General features: G+C 55.1%; 1 protein-coding gene across 2 annotated transcripts in view; it reads left to right on the top strand.

Annotated features, from left to right (window-relative positions):
- Positions 1-19,026, top strand: part of GNG7 (G protein subunit gamma 7) — a 154,380-nt gene that overhangs the window by 119,823 nt on the left and 15,531 nt on the right. The gene's annotated exons all lie outside the window — the stretch shown is intronic.

Raw genomic sequence — 19,026 nt, 5'->3', positions numbered from 1 at the left:
CCCAGCCAGGAAACCCGAGTTCAAATCCCAGGTCCACCTCTGAGAGGCTCTGCCGCGTCTGGGCGGGTTCCTTTCATCTCCCTGCAGAGGAAATAACACTCTGTGACTTCCCAAGCGTGGTGCCGGCCGTTCGCGAAGGGGGCCGTCCCGCAGGTTGGAAATGTACGCCTTTCCAGGAAGTGGTCCATTTCGTGTAGATTACCTAATCCGCTGGCAACCTTGGTCCCCAGCACCCTCCTACAGCCCTTCCCACTTCCAGGAGCTCAGTGGTCACGCCTGGCTCTGGTCCCCCGGCGTCTTCCCCCTTTTTCTCCCCATCAGTCTGGCTAAAGGCCAGGATCGCCCCTCTTCTCAAAGGACCAGTTTCAGTTTCTCAGGCCGCCCTCTGGTTTCTCTGGTCTGTTTCATTTATCTCCGGCTCTGTCATTTCCTTCCTCCTGTGGGCTTTGGGTTTCGCTTGCCCTTCCTGTCCTCGTTCCTTCAGGTGTCAAGTCGGGTCGTGGATCTGGGACCTTCCCCGATGCGCCCTCTGCAGCTGTCACTCCCTGCCCCCAGCGCCCGCATCCCTCAGGTTTCAGCAGGTCGCGTTCTCAGGCCAGGCGCTTTCCACCTTCTCCTCAGCCCCACTGCTCGTCTGAGCGCGTGTGGTTTAATTTCCACGGGTTCCGTGACCGCTCTGGGAAGGAAAGGGCATCGGGACGCCTTTCTCGGTGACTGGACGTTGTTGGGAGTATGGCTGAAATGGGATTCTCTTGGGACCCTTCGTGGGGCTAGCTGAGAACATGGAGGGAGGGCTGGTTTGAGGCGGGGGGCTCTTCGCTCTGGACCCCCGGCTTCACTGCTTCGTCCCTGAGCCTCTCTGAACGCCTGCTTCATACAGCTGGAGGGGGGTGGGGTGTGAGGCCCGAGGACACGGGGCTTGATCGGCTGTGAGGTTTGGGGGTCCGGGGTGGAGGTGGCTAGAGCAGAGGCTGAGACAGAATCCCCTGAAGTCGCTCGCTGGGGCCGCCATCACAAAGTACCACCGACTGGGGGGCTTGCAACTGCAGAAACGCGTCCTCACGCGGTTCCGGAGGCCGGAATTCCGAGATCCAGGTGCGGCAGACCCCCCCCACACACACAGGCTCCGGGGAGGGTCCTCCCTGCCTCTTCTGGCCTCTGGTGGTTTCCAGCATCCCTGGAGGCCTTGGCTTGTGGCTGCATCCCCCCAGCCGCTGCCTCCTCTTCACGTGGCCTCCCCCGTGTGTGCGCATGTCCCGTTCTCGTGCAGACACCAGTCACTGCGTTTAGGGCCCCACCCCACCCCAGTACAGTCTCATCTTAACTAGTTACATCTGCAGTGACCCTATTTCCAAATGAGGCCCCAGGTATCAGGACTTAGGACTTGAATGTGTCTTTGGGGACACACTTTAGCCCACAGCCCTCCTGGCTCTGTGTGCCCTTTGCAGCCAGGAGGTCCCAGAGGGTACCCAGTGCCCATGGCACTGGGATGGCAGCGCCCTGGGCCACAGAGAAGCCAGAGGGCGCTGGGGCTCCCTCCCCGTCTCTGAGGGACTGTGTGCTCTCCCTCCCTCTAGGATCTTCCTTCGGGGCTTCCCCTCAAGGCCTCTGGTTTGGCCAGTGCCGCCCTGGGCCCCCCCACCCCCAGCAGCGGCCCCGGTAGGGGAGACAGGCTTTCATCTGCAGCCCCCACGCGGCTCCATGAGCAGAGCTAATGCCCCCCCTTCGGCCCCGAGCCCCCGTGTCAGCCACGCCTGAGCAGGGTCAGAGTCTCCAGCAACCACCCCCGCCAGCACCCTCAGCCCAGGCTTTCATGCTTCCAGGCACGGGGTGCTCGCTCCCTGAGTCCCAAAGGGCTTTGAGCGGTGGCCGCTGATCGGGGTGGCGGCCCGGCTGAGTCCCTGGGACCCGGGTCCCTGCCGCAGCCCAGGGTGTGGCTTGGAGCGCTCATTTCACGTCCCATACCTGCGAGATGGGGATGAGAACTCCCAGGGGGCCTAAGGAGGACTGCAGACGCTGACGCAGGCCTGGCCGACGCAGGGCTCCTCGTTAACTGTAGTGCTCACACGTGGAGGCTCACCTCCCTCCTGCCTGCACTCCTCGGGCCCTTTTGCCCCTGAGGATGCCACACCTCTCTGCTTTGTGTGGCCTGCAAGCGGCCCAGGCAGAGCCGGCCCAGGGTGAGGAAAGCCGGGCACCCGCCCCGAGCGCAGAACTTAAGGGGGCATTGAAAAATGCAGTCATCGCTATGCTGTATCTTAACATAGCAATATGTCCTAAAAGTCAAAATGAATGCCCCCCCAAAAATCCATGGTCAAGATTTTAAAAAATTTATTTTTTTGGCCGTGCCACACGGCTTGTGGGATCTTGGCTCCCCAACCAGGGATCGAACCCTCGCCCCCTGCAGTGGAAGCTCAGAGTCCTAACCACTGAACTGCCAGGGAACTCCGAAGATTAGAATTTCAATTAAAGAGGGGATTGCTGGGCTTCCCTGGTGGCGCAGTGGTTGAGAGTCCGCCTGCCGATGCAGGGGACATGGGTTCGTGCCCCGGTCTGGGAAGATCCCACATGCCGCGGAGCGGCTGGGCCCGTGAGCCATGGCCGCTGAGCCTGCGCGTCCGGAGCCTGTGCTCCGCAACGGGAAAGGCCACAACAGTGATAGGCCCGCGTACCATCAAAAAAATAATAATAATAAAGAGGGGATTGCTCTGCCCTAATCCCAGCCCCATCAGATCCTGTCCCTAATGAAAACCTTGACATGTGATTCATCATGGATATTTTGCATTCATTTTGACTTCTTAAAAAAAATATTGCATGAAAGTATGTGATCACGGTGACCGACTTTTCGGTGCCCCTTAGATTCTGTGCCTGGGGCGGATGCCTTGCCATCCTCACCCCAGCCCGGCTGGCAAGAACGGCGGTGACAAAGATGATGACTTGAAACGCAGGTACTCCCCAGTGGTCACCAGATACCCTCATCTTGGTCTTTTCACGCTCTCCATCAGTGGACCCCAGGTCCGCAGCCCCTTTTCCTGATAGGGAGGCCAGTGCTCAGTTGCTTCTGGTCCCCGGGGACACACATGTGTACAGGGATCACAGCAGAGCCACCCTCCGCCAGGCTCAGGTGTCAGGAGAGCGGCTGGGGCCGCGGCCGCGTGGCCTCGTGCTGCAGGGTTAGGCCCACACACTACAGCACCTGCCAGCGGGGAGGACACCAAGCTCCAGCCCATGACTTCGGCCGGCTCCACCCGGGCCCCAGCCCACTCCCAGGCACCTGGCCGGCCCACTGCTGACGGCCCCCCCACCACTTCCTCATCCCCCACTGCAGACCCCACTCGGCAGCCCGGCTGGTGTCTGTCAGGTGCCTCCTGTGAGCCAGACCCGGCTGCTTGGTCTCATTTTGTCCTGGTAGAAGCCTTGGGGAGCGGGTTTTCTCATCCCCATTTTATAGGTGAGGAAACTGAGGCTTAGCAGCAGGGAGACTCAACAAGACCCCAGGCTGGTGGACCATGGGGCCAGGGTTCCAGCTCCTTTCTCTCCACCCACAAGGCACCTGGCAGTCCGTATTAGTCAGGGTTCTCCAGAGAAACAGAACCAACAGGATGTGTGTACACAGAGAGAGTTATTTTAAGGAATTGATTATGGAGGCTGCAGGGTGGAGACCCAAGAGCCGACGCCAAAGGCAGTCACTGGAGAATTCCCTTCCGCTCAGGAGAGGCCCTCCACCTCCGCATGCCCCGCAGTCTCATCCAGAGACACCCTCACAGAAGTATCCAAAAGAACAACTGGCCACAGGCATATCTGGGCATCTCGTGGCCCAGCCAAATTGACACGTAAAATTAACCATCCCATAGTCTTTTTACTTTTTTTTTTTTTTTTTTGCGGTATGCGGGCCTCTCACTGCTGTGGCCTCTCCGGTTGCGGAGCACAGGCTCCGGATGCGCAGGCCCAGCGGCCATGGCTCATGGGCCCAGCCGCTCTGCGGCATGTGGGATCTTGCCGGACCGGGGCACGAACCCGTGTCCCCTGCATTGGCAGGTGGACTCTCAACCACTGTGCCACCAGGGAAGCCCCTTTTTACTTTTCTTTTAAAGACCAGGTTCTATTTTTTATTTTATTTTATTTACTTAAATACTTATTTATTTATTTATTTATTGGCTGCATCGGGTCTTAGTTGCGGCACTCAGGATCTTTCGTTGTGCCTCACGGGCTTCAATCTAATTGTGGCGAGTGGGCTCTGTAGTTGTGGCATGCAGGCTTAGTTGCCCCGCGGCATGTGGGATCTTAGTTCCCTGACCAGGGGTTGAACCAGTGTCCCCTGCATTGGAAGACGCTTTTTTTTTTTTATTTCATTTATTTTATTTATTTATTTATTTTTGGCTGCATTGGGTCTTCATTGCTGCGTGAGGGTTTTTCTCTAGTTGCGGCCAGCGGGCTTCTCTTGTTGCAGAGCATGGGCTCTAGGCACGCAGGCTACAGTAGCTGTGGCTCACAGGCTCAGTAGTTGTGGCTCACGGGCTCTAGAGCGCAGACTCAGTAGTTGTGGCGCATGGACTTAGTTGCTCCGCGGCATGTGGGATCTTCCCGGACCAGGGCTCGAACCCGTGTCCCTTGCATCGGCAGGCGGATTCTTAACCACTGCGCCACCAGGGAAGCCCTGAAGACGGATTCTTAACCACTGGACCACCAAGGAAGTCCCAGTCTTTTTTCTTTTTTAAATTTGTTAATGACAAAGTCACAACTTGGCACCAGGTCTATTGACCACAAGCCCAAGTTCCCTCCCATCCACCCACCCACCAGGTTTGTATTGGTGATGTGTTCTGAGGAAATGGAATTCTGCTTGGTTGAATTCTTTAATTCAAAGATAAACTCAGCACAGTTCATCTCTTTTCCAATTATTGGGTTTGGGAGAATTTGAGCAGTGGTGATTTTGCCAACTTTTCTCTTAGAGACAAAAAGATGGGACTTCCCTGGTGGTGCAGTGGTTAAGAATCCGCCTGCCAATGCAGGGGACGCGGGTTCGAGCCCTGGTCCCAGAAGATCCCACATGCCGTGGAGCAACTAAGCCCGTGCGCCACAACTACTTAGCCCACGTGCTGTAACTACTGAAGCCTGCGTGCCTAGATCCCGTGCTCCACAACAAGAGAAGCCACCGCAATGAGAAGCCCACACACCTCAACGAAGAGTAGCCCCCGCTTGCTGCAAGTAGAGAAAGCCCGTGTGTAGCCAAAAAATAAATAATTAAATAAACAAATTTAGTTTAAAAAAAAAAAAAAGATGTCATTTGACCAGTTTCCTGCTGAACAGAGACTAGAATTATCAGAATTTTCTTGGCCGTATAACGCAATGAAAAAATGGTAAAGAAGTCTCCACACATATCTGGGCATCCTATGGCCCAGCCAAGCTGACATGTAAAATTAACCATCGCATAGTCTCCCAGGCTGCATGGCCCCTTGCCCACCTGGATAGGACCCCTCAGAGCCCTCGGGGGCCATCGCCACTTTCCCTGAGAGTCAGGATAGGGCCAGAAGTGGGAGTTCAGTGAAAAGCTACAAGCTCAGATATTTGTACAGAAATGTGCACAGCAGCACGATTCACAGCAGCCGAAGGTGGACACAACCCCACTGTCCATCAGTAGATGATGGATACACCCACCGTGTCCCTCCCCACACGGGAGCATCACTCAGTCACGAAAAGGGGAAGGTGCAGCCCTGACACTCACTACAACGTGGACGGACCCTGAGAACACGATGCTCAGTGAGAGAAGCCAGACACAGGATACAGTGTGTGATTCCATTGATTGGAAATGTCCAGAACAGGCAGATCCACAGACACAGAGAGTTGGTGGTTAGTGGTTGTCAGGGGCTGGGGAGGGGGTGGGAGTAACTGCTGATGGGGATGGGGCTTCTTTTGGGGGTGATGGAATGTTCTGGAATCAGAAAGAGGTGATGGTTGCACAGTAACGTGAATGCACTAAATGCCACTGAATTGTACACTTAAAAATGGTTAAAATAGCAAATGTTATGTCACATATATATATTTTTACAATCTTTAAAATTTAATAATGTAATATACCAGAAAACCATTGAGTGAGTGAACACTTTCAGTGGTGAACTGTTTGTTTTCTGACTTTCTGTCTCAGCAAAGCTGTCAACAGGGAAAAGAGGAGGAAGCACAGAGCATGCTGAGGGGTCGGGGGTGGGCCGTCAGAGCTGCTGAATCACAGCGATTTGTTTTCTTTCCCGTGTCCCCAGCATCTCGTGGCTACGCCGGGGTAACGGGGACAGACGTTGGGAAATGTTCCGCAGGGCAGGCGTGAGCGGTGAAACACAGGAACAGAATTCTAGTCCTGCCGGGCTCGGTCCCAGCAGGTGCTTGGCATGACAGAGCCCCCATCCCCGCCGTGCCTGGTGCGGTACCCATCTGGGTGCAAGTGAGACCCTCCGGCACATCTGCAGGGAGTGCTGGCGGGACAGACAGCAAGGGAGGAGGCAGGGCTGTGATTTCCCAGGTGGGAAATCCTGGACTTTCGCAGCAGGGTTCCAGGTGATTTGTTTTAAAAGGCAGCAAGGACTGACGAACGGTTTTCTTTCAACATGGCTCTTTGGCTTGGAATTGATGGATCAGCAAACTTCTCTCTTCACTGGTGTGGTTCCTTCCCCGCCACAACCTTGGGAGTCACAGTTGGCCACGGCCTGGGACTGGCTTCTCAAAGCAGGACACACAGCGGTACCTTCCTAGGGCAGTCATTTCAGTCAAAGGCTTTGGGGTCGGGAGGGAGACGTTATTATTTTTTTTATGTTAGTTTTGTATTTTCTATTTGTATTATTTTTACAGTCACATAGATTAATTTAGGAGTGGCAGGCCCAACTGACATGACATCGTAGGAAAAAATGAGGGAACGTCGACAGGCCACATCAGGCCACATCCCCTTCCATCTCCTCCGGACCTGGGTCCTCTCTGCAGGTTGTGCTTCTCTGCTGTATTAGTTAGCGATGCTGCATGACAAATACCCCCAAGCTCCACCCACTTATCATCTCACAGTGAGTCAGGGGTCCAGGCACAGCCTAACGGGGTCCTCTGCTCAGGGTCCCAGCAGGCCACCATCCAGGTGCCAACTGGGCTTCATTCTTACCCAGAGGCTTGACTGGGGGAGAATCTGCTCCAGGGTCCCTCGGGGTGTTGGCAGAATTTGTGGCCTGCAGCTGTAGGACTGTCGGCAGCTCCTAGGGGTCACCCACCGCTCCTGGCCACATGCACTTTTTTTTTTAGATTTATTTTTATTTATTTATTTGGCTGTGCCAGCTCTTAGTTGCAGCATGTGGGATCCTCGTTGCGGCATGCAGGACCCTTTAGTTGCAGCATGTGGACTCCCACTTGGGGCATTCAGGATCTAGTTCCCCGACCAGGGATTGAACCTGGGCCCCTGGCCTTGGGAGGGCAGAGTCTTACCCGCTGGACCACCAGGGAAGTCCCCATGTGCACTTTTTTTATCTTTTTAAATAGATTTATTGATTTATTTATTTATGGCTGCGTTGGGTCCTCATTGCTGCGCACGGGCTTTCTCTAGTTGCGGCAAGTGGGGGCTACACTTCGCTGCGGTGCGTGGGCCTCTCACTGTGGTGCCTTCTCCTGTTGTGGAACACAGGCTCTGGGGGCACAGGTTTCAGTAGTTGTGGCACGCAGTCTCAGTAGTTGTGGCTTGCGGGCTCTAGAGCACAGGCTCAGTAGTTGTGGCGCTCGCGCCTAGTTGCTCCACGGCATGTGGGATCTTCCCGGACCAGGGCTTGAACCCGTGTCCCCTGCATTGGCAGGCGGATTCCCAACCACTGAGCCACCAGGGAAGCCCCCCACGTGCACTTCTTAAACACAGTCGCCTGCCTCATCAGGCCAGCAAGGAGGGTCTCTAGGGGCGAGGGCAGAAGTCCGAGCAGCTCTGCCTGGCCTTCTCTGAGAACACACCCACTGGCTGCCCTGCACCAGTCCCTGAGGATCCCATGAGGTCACGTCCGTGCCTTCTGTGCACCTTCTCCACTTCCTGTGTGCAGTGCAGCCCAAGCCACCTCTCCCAAGTCCTGCAGAGACCCTGAGAGCTGGGCACCCAGCCCCAAGGCAGCCACGGTTCCCCTTTCCAGTGAGAGCCGCAGGAGACCTCAGCGCTTCCTGGGCAGCCCTGCACTTGGCCGCATTTCTGCATTAACGAGAAAAGGCGTCATGGAATTTGGACAGGCGAGAAACGGGATGTCAATGTGAACAGAACCAGACACTTCATCTCATTGTTAGAAATTCCACGCAGGTCATCGAAACCTCGTCTTGGGGCAGAGACCGCCGGGAAGCCGAGATTAACTCCCTCTCGCCAGGCGCGTTCTACAGACCCAGTGCTGGTCCCTGCACCCCTGCTGCCTCCTGTGGGTACCTGGGCCCCGAGATCCCTCCTTCCCTCCCTCCTGCTCACTGGGGCTCCTTGGACGCTGGGCTGTCAATGGGGTAGCTGTGATTGGCCCTCTCTGGAAGGTTCCGCGGTGCTCCCCAGCCGTGTCCCCAGATGAGAACACAGCCCAGCAACACCTCCGTTGGGGCCGAAATTTGCATCCCAGACCAAGACTGCTGCTTCTCTGCCCCACCCCCCCGGGTGCTGCGTTTGAAGGTCAAGCTTCCAGCCAAGACACACAAGGGTCAGCACCCGAGTAGGGGGTTCCGTCCAGATGTCCTAATGCTTTGTTTTAGTGCCGGGCAGCCTGAGCTTTGACCCCAAGCCCCTGTGTCCGCACCTCATGGGCACCTGGGTCCCCTCGGGAGTTTGGACACTGAGGATGCATGGCGGGCCCGGAGGAGGTGCCCAGGAGCCACGTTGGTGGCCTCAGCCCACCCGGTCTTCTCAAGTGAACCCGGCGGGACCAAAATAATGTATGTATTTCACAGGAAAGAGGCTCCCAGGCAGGCACACTCCTAGCCCATTTGTCAAGGGGTCTCCCCCTGACCCCCAGTCCACCCAGCACTGCTGCCGTAGCCCAGCCATTCTCCGTGGGGGGCCGTCCTGGGCGCTGCGGGATGTGGAGCAGCGTCCCTGACCCCACCCACTCGATGCCGGGAGCCCCCCAGAGGGAAGACCAGAGATGTCTCTAGACATCCCCCGTGTCCCCTGGGGGCAGGAGCGCCCCGGTGAGACCCCTTGTTCTAGAGCCTGGCGCCTCACACAGGCACATCTCTGAAACCGTTCGAGTAATCTCACCATTGGCCCTTTTTTTTTTTTTTTTAAACATGAAAAATGTCCCTAACTACAGCTAGCCCTTAGGGAGAGCCTCTGTGGGTCTGTTTGGTTCCGGCACTTTCCAACCACATCAGAGGTGGAGTAACCTGCTCAGTAACCACTGGTCATTCTGATGCTGGGGTGTTGAGGCTTCAATGCCCTGGGTGTTGGCCGTCAACCCAGAACCCAGAGCAAAGAGCCAGAGGCCATGACCCGGGCCCGAGGTCCGTCCGCAGCAGCACGTGTGCCCCGGGCAGGCCATCCCCACTCTGCAGGGTGGGCCATCCTGGGCACGTGCCCGCGAGTGGCATCCACTACGGACTTCAGGTGCGGCCAGTGCTCTGCCCCTGGCAGCCTGATCCTGGAGGCCTGTCCTGGGACAGAGATTGGCCGTGGGGACAGAGTGAGTTCCTGGAAGGAGCCTCCTTGGTAAATGCCCTGCACTGCAGCCACCAGTCCCTTCCATCCAGATGGTCCTTTGGTGCCCAGCTTCAGCCACGGACCCCAAAGATGTCCCTGTCCTAGTCCCGGGACCTGTGGATGTGTCACTTCACATGGCAGAGGGGACTTTGCAGGCAGGGTTAAGGCACCTGAGATGGGGATGACCCTGGATTCCCTGGGGGGCCTAGCGTCATCCCAGGGTCCTTATAAGAGGGAGGCGGGGGCTTCCCTGGTGGCGTAGTGGTTGAGAGTCCACCTGCCGATGCAGGGGACATGGGTTCGTGCCCTGGTCCGGGAAGATGCCACATGTCGCGGAGCGGCTGGGCCCGTGAGCCATGGCCGCTGAGCCTGCGCGTCCAGAGCCTGTGCTCCGCAACGGGAGAGGCCACAACAGTGAGAGGCCCGAGTACCGCAAAAAAAAAAAAAAGAGGGAGGCGGGAGGGTCAGAGGCAGAGAGAGACGGGAGATGCTGCACTGCTGGCTGTGAGGATGCAGGAGGGGCCGCGAGCCAGGGATGCGGCGCCTCTAGAAGCTGGAAAAGGCGGGAACCGATGCTGCCCTGGAGCCTCTGGAGGAACCAGCCCTGCCCACGTGTAGATTTTGACCCAGAGGACCTAGTCAGACTTCTGACCTGCAGAACCGTGAGATAATCAATGTGTATGTTTTTAAGCCACCAAATTTGTGGCAATTTGTGACAGCAGCCACAGGAAGTGCAATGCCAAGGAATGTCCAGGGAGCTGTGTATACCCCAAGAAGGGGTTCTGGTGCAGCCTTGTGCGCGGACAGCAGACCAGGGGCTTCTCAGAGAGGATGACACTTCATGGGGTTTTGCAGAATGTGTAGGAGTTTGTCCAGGCTCAGGTGGGAAGACCTGGACCTGCCCTCCCCTCTCTCCCAGCCTCCTGCCCTTTGGCTCCAAGCTGCACCCTCACGGGGCCAGGGTGACAGCATTTCCTCAGTGCCGGGAAGCCGAGAATGGGGGTGACACCCTCCACGGGCGCTTGGCGTGCTGGCCCAGCCCAGTGCCTGGCTTGCACACCCTCACATGACTGCAGTCATCCTCCGGGTGCACAGAGAGGGCCCTTTCTTCTGCTCCCGCATTAGCCACACCGTCACCCTCTGTCATTGTCCGCCCACCTCCCGGCTTGGGCCAAGGGTGGCCGTTTGCCCTGCAGCTCTGTTTTTCCCTCGCTTGTGGGCACCTCATTCATTCCCCTTTTTCTAGCCTTTTCTAAATATAGCTGCCAAGGGACCCGATTTAGCCTGTGCATAAAAGGACCGGCTGACAGGGAGTCACAAGACGCTGGTCTTGGGGGGGGGGGCGGGGCAAGCCTCCTGCTGGGAAGCGTCTGCCTGGCAAAGACCCAGCTGGTCTTTTGCGGCCCCCACGTCCCACCAAAGGTCATGATGCCCAAGGTCACAGAAGCCATCACGTGGCCAGCCCTCCCCACGCCAGGCCAGGGTGACCTCGACCCTGGAGAATCTCGGGCCCAGCAGGGAGGCCCGGATCCCGGAGCCCAGAGCCAGCCCTGGCTTGGGGGGGGGGGGTGCGGGGATGCCTGCTCGGCTCCTGGTTGTTGGGGGGTTCAAAGAGGTTTTGTCTCCTCACTCGTAGTAAAGTCCAAATGCCAGTGTGGCACCCGTGGCCCTCCGCAGGTCCCCTCTGTCTGTGACCCCTCTTGGAGCCAGGGGCGAGGCCAGGAGGCCACCGCATCCTGGATGCTGGGGACACCGCGAGGCACCTGCCCCTCCCTCTGACTTTCTAATGGTGTGTGCACGTTTCTGTAGGGTCTAGGGCAGGTCTTTCCACCTCGGCACTGCTGACGTCAGAGCTGGGTCATTCTCTGGGGGGTGCAGCGTCCCTGGCACAGTGGGGTGTGGAGCAGCCTCCCTGGTCCCACCCCCTCAATACCAGGAGCCCCCCAGTCGTGACAACCACAGATGCCCTCGACATCGCCCCTGATGGAGACCCCCTGTTCCAGGGGCTTCCATGCCATGGACTGTGACGCAAGGGTACCCCCTGGAGGCGTGCAGGTCCGAGGCCTCGTGCACACAGTAGGTGTGTAAGACGTGCACGGTAATCAACCTGCACGTGGGCACAGCCCTCGGTCAGCCAGCTCCCCGGGCCCTGCAGGAGGGCAGCTTGTTCAAAGAAGCCCAGAGACTGTTCTCTCAAACCTCATGCCTTTCTGTTTTGCTTTGGGATTGATTTTCCTCTTTCAGCACAGCAGCCCGCCTCCTCTTCTTCTGAACACCGTGTACTGGGGGGCGGTTATCCCCGGGGTCGGGGAGAGCCTGCTTTCTCACCCGCGTCTCATTTGTACTCCTGTCGAATCTCGCTGGAGGTTTGTGTTTTGGGGCGGGGGGTTGTTTTGTTACCTTCCTGTTTAATGGCAGGTGGGGATGGGGGTCAGGCTGCCGGGCCCTGGGAGGAAGGAATTCAGAAGCTTGGTGAGCTGTAAAGCTACCGGTTCCGGAAGTTTTAAAGCAAAATGAAGGCTGTTTCTGTTCTCTCTGAGGACAAGGAATTACTGCCCTCCGCCTGCCTCCCCTCTCTTCCCCTCCCCTCCCGAGAGCAGAGCTCTGTGGGCTGGGGACGAGGCCAGGGACGCAGGCTCCCGCTGCCAGCTGCCCCCCTCCCTCTGCAAGGCCACCTTCTTGGGGCTCTGACTCACCCAGCTCGCCGGCCACACAAGCCCCATCCGCCTGGATGAGGAGGCTATAGAGGAGGGTTTCAGAACGCCTGGAAGCAGCAGGCTTTCTCTGAGCTGAGATTCACTGAGGCCAACTTCCTGTGCCGTCAGGGGATGAAATGCATGTGGCACTCATGTCCCAGGGAGCAGGAACCACGGGGAGCAGGTTGGCTGCTAATGGAGAAGCTGCCAGAAACTCCTCTGGCTTTAATGCTTTACCTGCGTCTCAGGGCTGTTAACAAAGAGAATGAGTGCCCTGTCCATGCTCAGCGGAAGGAGTGGGTGCCAGCTGGAATTGTCCCCGGCCCCATGGCCAGCGTCTAGCATGTAGAGTGCTGGGAAGAAGCCAGCCCAACAGTCAGGAGACCCCACTCAGGCCTCCCCTGGCCATTGTATCAGCTATCCGTGCTGCGTAACAAGCTATCACAGACCCAGCAGCTTCCAGCTCTCAGTTCTGGAGGTCAGCAGTCGGGCCATGGTGTGGCTGCCCTCTCTGCTCAGGGTCTCACCAAGCTGCAGTCGAAATGCCTCATCTGGAGCTCATTCAGATTGTTCCAGAATTTGGTTCCTTGCAGATATAGCAGCAGGGTCCCCCCCACTCTTGCAGCCACCCCCATTTCTTGCCACCTGGCCATCTCCAGCTTCAAAGCCAGCAACACAGGGTCTCCCTTGCATGGAATCCCTTTCACACTCACTCCCCTGATTAGAGCAGGCCCACCAAGGGTACCCCCTCTCTGTCACCTGTGCCACACGACACGGCCCGGCCCAGAGCTAAATCCCTTCCTATCCTCGGGTCCTGCCCACACTCTAGGGGAGGGTATTGTACAAGGTCACTGGGGGTCATCGTAGATGTGGGTACAGCCCCAAGGATCCCTTGCTAGATTGCCGGTGAAGGTCGGGTGTGACAAATGCCTTGTCATTGCAAGTGGGCCCCCCAGAGGACGTAGGCCCTCCTGTGCATGGCCTAGGGGGGTCACTCCAGGCCACAGGTGAGATCAAGCGCGTTAGCCCTGACTCAGGATGGGCCCTGAAACCAACACCACACAACAAAAAGGAAACCCTCATTCCTGTTTCCCGTGATTCTCCTTATTGTCTTTAACTGTAAAATTCAGGGCAGAAGCATTGCTGTGAGGGGTTCTGACCCAGTACTTCGAAACTGAGGGGGCGGTCCTCCCCCCCCCCCCGGGGACACGGGGCCATGTCTGGGGACACCTGTGGTGGTCATGACTGGGGGGCTTCTGGCATCAAGTGGGTGGGGGCAGAAATGCTGCTCAGGACGGTACCAGTGTCAGCAGTGCCTGGGGGACAGACCCTGAACTAGTCTGTCCTCCTCAGGACATTACGTGGCCTTTGAGGGACACTCTGTCTCTGAGAGCCAGGGCCTCCCAACCCACCTCATCCCAGGCCTATGGGCTCGTACTGCTTCTGGAAGTGGCGGCCGCAGCTCCCAGGGGAGCAGTTCGTCTCACACTGAGCCCCCAGGGCTGCGGGTCCACGTTCAGTGCACAGAACTGAGAGCCGGGCCGGGACTGTGCCTGGGTATCCGCCTGCCACAGGCAGACCCCTCGGCCAGGGAGGGGTCCCCAGTGGCCCCCTGGCTGCACCGCCTCTTGGGCCACCAGAACCAGGAGCCGCTCCTCAAAGGCCCTGCTCACCTCGCCAGCCGCATGTTTCACATTCTTTTCCCTTTACGCAGCCCAACCAGCCAACTTTCTCAGAAGCCTCTGTGGCATCCCATTCTTTCTCTTCTGGTAAGAAAGCAGCCTTGGCGGCTCGGGTGTCAGTTTATCGAGTGGGCTGGGAGTGGCACTCTTCCCAGCTATGAGAGCTATGTGTGGAATTCACAGGGATCGCTGGCATTTTTGTGTCTTGCTGTCACTGCTTCCTGTGCAGCTGGAAAACACCTCTGAGGGTGGAGATGGCATCACAGGCTGAGCAGGGGGGCACGTCTGCTCTCTCCGGCCTCTAAGTCTGCCTGCCAGAGACACGCCCGGCAGGTTGGGGCTTCCCTAGATGCCCAGGGTGTGTGTCTGATCCACTTTCCCCTGAGCCCCGCTGCTCAGGACTCGGAGCTCCAGGGTTCCGGCAGGGGCTGGGGCCCCCCAGGCCTGCTGTCTCCTTCTTGGCTTTGCCCATGAGGACACGAGGCTCAGCCCACCCACGCCCAACGAGGTCTCGGGTACCTATCTGCCACACATTCCCCCCCGCCCCGCAGCCATGAGTGATCTGGACACAGTCACGCCAAGTATCTTGGCAAGACACAGAGGCTAAAAGACATCTTAGAGGTCCTGCATCCGGGCCCGTCCTGCCGCCTTAGAGAGCACCCGTTACTCCGTCTGACTCGCCCAGGTGGAAGGAAGCAGGCTCGGCCGCCAGGAAACACCAAGCCCACGTCACCAGGAGCAAGGGGACAGAAACGTATCTTGAGAAGGCCTGGGGGGGGGGTCCTCTGCGGGGTGCAGAGGTGATGATGCAAAGGTCTCCCAGGCCCACACGTGCAGCCCTGTCGTAAGCTGGCAGGACAGTCTGCTCAAGTCCTTGGGGAAAAGCGTCCAGGACTTCGAGAGCCCCAGAGTCACTTACAAACCACCAGACGGGAGGCGCAACGCTGGGAGTCTGCTGTTTCATCTCACTCGGGGTTTTCTCTGACCCTGGTGGCCGCACAGGCCTGCCCCAGTGTTGTCGATGTCCCCAGCGTTCTGCCCCAGTCTTTCTCCAAAGCAAAAAGCCGTGTGAGGGTCCTGGCACCATCCCTCGTGTGTGGAGGCCCTCAGCCCTGGGACCACTGTATGTCTAAACCCTTCGCCAAAGGCACTGGGCCATGGAGGATGCAGAGACCGTGCCCCTCACCCTCTGAAGCTTGCCTCTGGGTGCAGGGGGGACAGAGCTATGTGCTGGGACCCACCCGACTGCCCCTAGATCTGGTCTCCCAGTGAGCCCTGGTTTGGGAATTAGATTCAAACCCTGGCCCGACCTCCACCCGCTGCGTGGTCTCGGGAAGGTTATTAACATACGAACGTCTTCAAGCCTCAGTCTCCTCATCTGTAAAAAATGGGCACAGAAGTCCCTTCATGATGCCTGACATCGTGGTCCTCCCCAGTAACAGAGACTATGAATGCACTCCGTCACCTGCAGAGTACACATGAAGCTTGGCACTCCAGTGCTCTTGTCCACAAGCCAAAGACACACAGCCTATATATTTCTTGGTCCAAGTCAAATAAACCACTGATTTTTCCCATTTTCCACTTTCCTCCTGATTAGGAAAATATATGGCTACCCTTCAACAACAGCAAGATGAGGGCTTTTCTTTATCTTCCTTTTCTTTTAAAAAATGTTTGCTTAAAAAAAAGTTTGCTTAAAAATGTTATTCCGTACACACGATGAAATATTACTCGTGAAAAGGAGCGAAGCACTGACACTCACTACAACGTGGATGGACCTTGAGAACACGATGCTCAGTGAGAGAAGCCAGACACAGAAGGACACACAGGGTGTGATTCCATTGATGGGAAATGTCTTGATTCTCTTTAAAATTTCACCCTGGGATGGTTTTAAGCAGAGAAGTCGCACTGTGATAAAGAAGTCACACTTTTACCCAGGGGGCCAGGGTAAAAGATATTTCTGAGAAAGACATCCTGAGAGAAAGACATCAACCCAGTCCCCAAGGAACTGCCAGGCCTTGGGAGAGACAGGCAGACAGGTGTACCAATCACCTGGATGTAACGCAGGTCCCCACACAAGATGTGAACCCACACAGGGAGGCCCAGGATGGCACGTTGCATTACCTTGGGAGCACCCACACCCAGAGAATGGAGTCAGATGGTGGAAAAGGAGAAGTCTGGTCCCTTCAGCCCCTTAGGAGGGCCCCAATCCCATTCACGAGGGCCCCACCCTCAAGACCTAGGCACCTCCCAAAGGCCCCACCTCTTGATACCGAATAGGGCTTCAACATGCATTTTGGGCGGGTGGGGGACAAAATATTCAATCCATAGCAGGCAGGATGGGGGTGGGGGAAGAATTCCTGGCAGAGGGAAGTGAGTGACAAGCTTTGACTTTGTACTTGGTTTGTGAGGCCGCAGGGGCCCCAGGTGGTTTCTGAGTAGGGCAGCGACAGACTCAGGTGCATTTTCAGAAGTCACTCTGGCTGTTAGGAGGAGGGATGGAGGAGGTGGGTGGACGCCCCTGGCTGGGGATGGGGGGAGGGCACAGGAGTCTGCCTGGGGCTGCTGAGGGCTGGACCAAGGAGAAGTCTCCAGGGACAGCTGGCCTGGTCCCCCATCACTCTGGCCTTGGACCAGTTGCAGCAGATGGAGAAGTATACATGTTTTTTCAGATACCGACTTTATTTTTTTTTTTCTGTGTGTAAAAATCACACAATTCAAATGAGTGACCTCCTGAATTAGTACTGAGGACTCCAATCCCTGAAACCCAGTAACCAAAATAGCATATTTAAAATAGCATCATACAATGTTCAAGGCAGAACCTTAGAGCATCTTCTGTTGATGGACTAGGTGGAGGTAAATATCGAATTAATGGCTCTTGTGATTCTTGTGTGTTTTCAGGGCTGTTCACTTCCTGTTTATTTTTCCATGGGGACTTTAGAATTATTTTATCAAGTTCTTTCCCTTCCTCAACATTTTGATTTTGTTTTGTTTTTTGCATCTTCTTACATTTCCCGCCTTCTATCTGAGGTCATTTTTCTCTAATATCTTTTTATTTTACCTTTAATAAGGCAGGTCATCTGGAGACAGTCTTCCTGTTTGTCTGAAAATGTCTTTATTTTACCCTAATTCTTTTTTTTTTTTAATTAATCATTTTTGGTTGTATCAGGTCTTAGTTGTGGCACACGGGCTCTTTAGTTGTGGCGCTTGGGCTTAGTTGCCTCGCGGCATGTGGGATCTTAACTCCACGACCAGGGATCAAACCTGCATCCCCTGCATTGGATTCTCAACCACTGGGCCACGAGGGAAGTCTCATTTTTACTCTAATTCTTGAAGTTGATTTTCACCAGGTCTAGAATTTTCACTGGATCCATGAAATTGTTGGTCCTTATTCCTCTGGCAGATTATGTTTGTTTGTTTTGTAGTTAAGTGATTTTATTAAGGTATAATTCCTTTTCAGTAAAATGAACAGAGCTTACATATGTAGTTTGATGAATTTTGACAAGTCTATACACCTGTGTACACTAGCACCTCAGTTGAGATAGAGAACACCTCTAATGTCTGTCTTCTTTCACCCTTTGAGAGTCCCACATGTGGCTTCATCTGTCAGTAGGTTCTTCTTTCCCTTGTGCAGTAGTATTCCATGGTATGAATTACCGCAGTTTGTTTATCCATCCTCCTGTTGGCAGGCATTTGGGTTACTTCCAATTTTTGCTGTTACAAATACAGATGTATGAACATCTTGTACAAGTCCTTTTGTGGAAATATGTTTTTATGTATCTTGGGTAAATTCCTAGGAGTGGAATTGCTGGGTCATGGGTTAAGTATGTGTTTAGCCTTATAAGAGTCTGCTAACCCACTTTCCAGGGTGGTTGTACTATCCTATGCTCCCATCAGTAACGTGTGAAAATTCTGATGTTTGTACATCCTCCCCAATACATGGTATTGTCGGTCTTTTAGATTTTTGCCAACTCTAAGGGCTGTGAAGCAGTCTCCCACGATGGTTTTCATTTATACTTGCCCTGATGACTAATCATTGAGCACATTTTCAGGTGCTCATTGGTCATTTCTCTGTCAATTTCTAAAATGTTTTTCCTGCCTGAGGTTCTAGGGCTTCTTGAATCTGTGGCTTAGAGTCCTTTTTTTTTTTTTTAATCAGTTTTAGGAAATTATCCATCACTATCTCTTCCAAGATTGCTTCTGCCCCTTTCTCTCTCTCCTCCTTCCAGAGCTCCAATTACACGTGTGTCAGAACTTACTGCATCCTCTGTGTCTTATACCTTGTCTCATGTGGTCCATGCTTCATTCTGGATATTTCCTATCTTCTAGTTCACTAATTTTCTCTTTAGTTATCTTTAATGATACTGCTTCTTCCATTGTGTTCGTTTCAGATATTGTCAGTTTCCAACACATCCGTTCAGTCTTTTTCTTTAGTTTCCAATTCGCTGCCAAAATTCCAACCTCACATATTTAACATAATTAATATAGTTATTTTAAAGTCTGTCAATTCCAGTGTATCGAACCCCTGGGAGCCTGTTTGTATAGTCTGTTATTTCTGCTGATTTTTGTTCATGTGGTCCTGTCTTCTTCTGTGCCTGGTCATTTCTGATTGTGTGCTAGACATTGTGACTGCTGACTTGTTTGTAGAAATAATTTGAAGCCTAAGATGATGTTGTTTTCCACCAGAAAGGGTTCATTTTTACTTCTGTCCAGCATCTAGGGCTGCTAGCAATCTAAGTTCACCTCAATCCAGTATCGGGAACTGAGGTTATTCAGAACTCAGCTACAGTCACTGTGAGGGCCTGTCTGCTTCCTGTGGACCCTTTTCTTAGAAGGCAGGACTCTTTTGTCCTAGCTCATACCAAGGAGGAGCTCCCCAATCTCTCTCCCCTTAGGAGGCCCTGGATCTCAACCTCTGAGCCCCTAGCCTTGTGAGGGCAATAGCCACTTGGCCTCTTAGCAAACCCTCCACCCCAGTAAA

This window comes from Pseudorca crassidens, chromosome 3 (assembly GCF_039906515.1).
Source record: "Pseudorca crassidens isolate mPseCra1 chromosome 3, mPseCra1.hap1, whole genome shotgun sequence".
NCBI classification, from domain to species: Eukaryota; Metazoa; Chordata; class Mammalia; order Artiodactyla; family Delphinidae; genus Pseudorca; species Pseudorca crassidens.
Note: the sequence above shows the minus strand (reverse complement) of the source record. Positions and strands in the feature narration are given on the sequence as shown.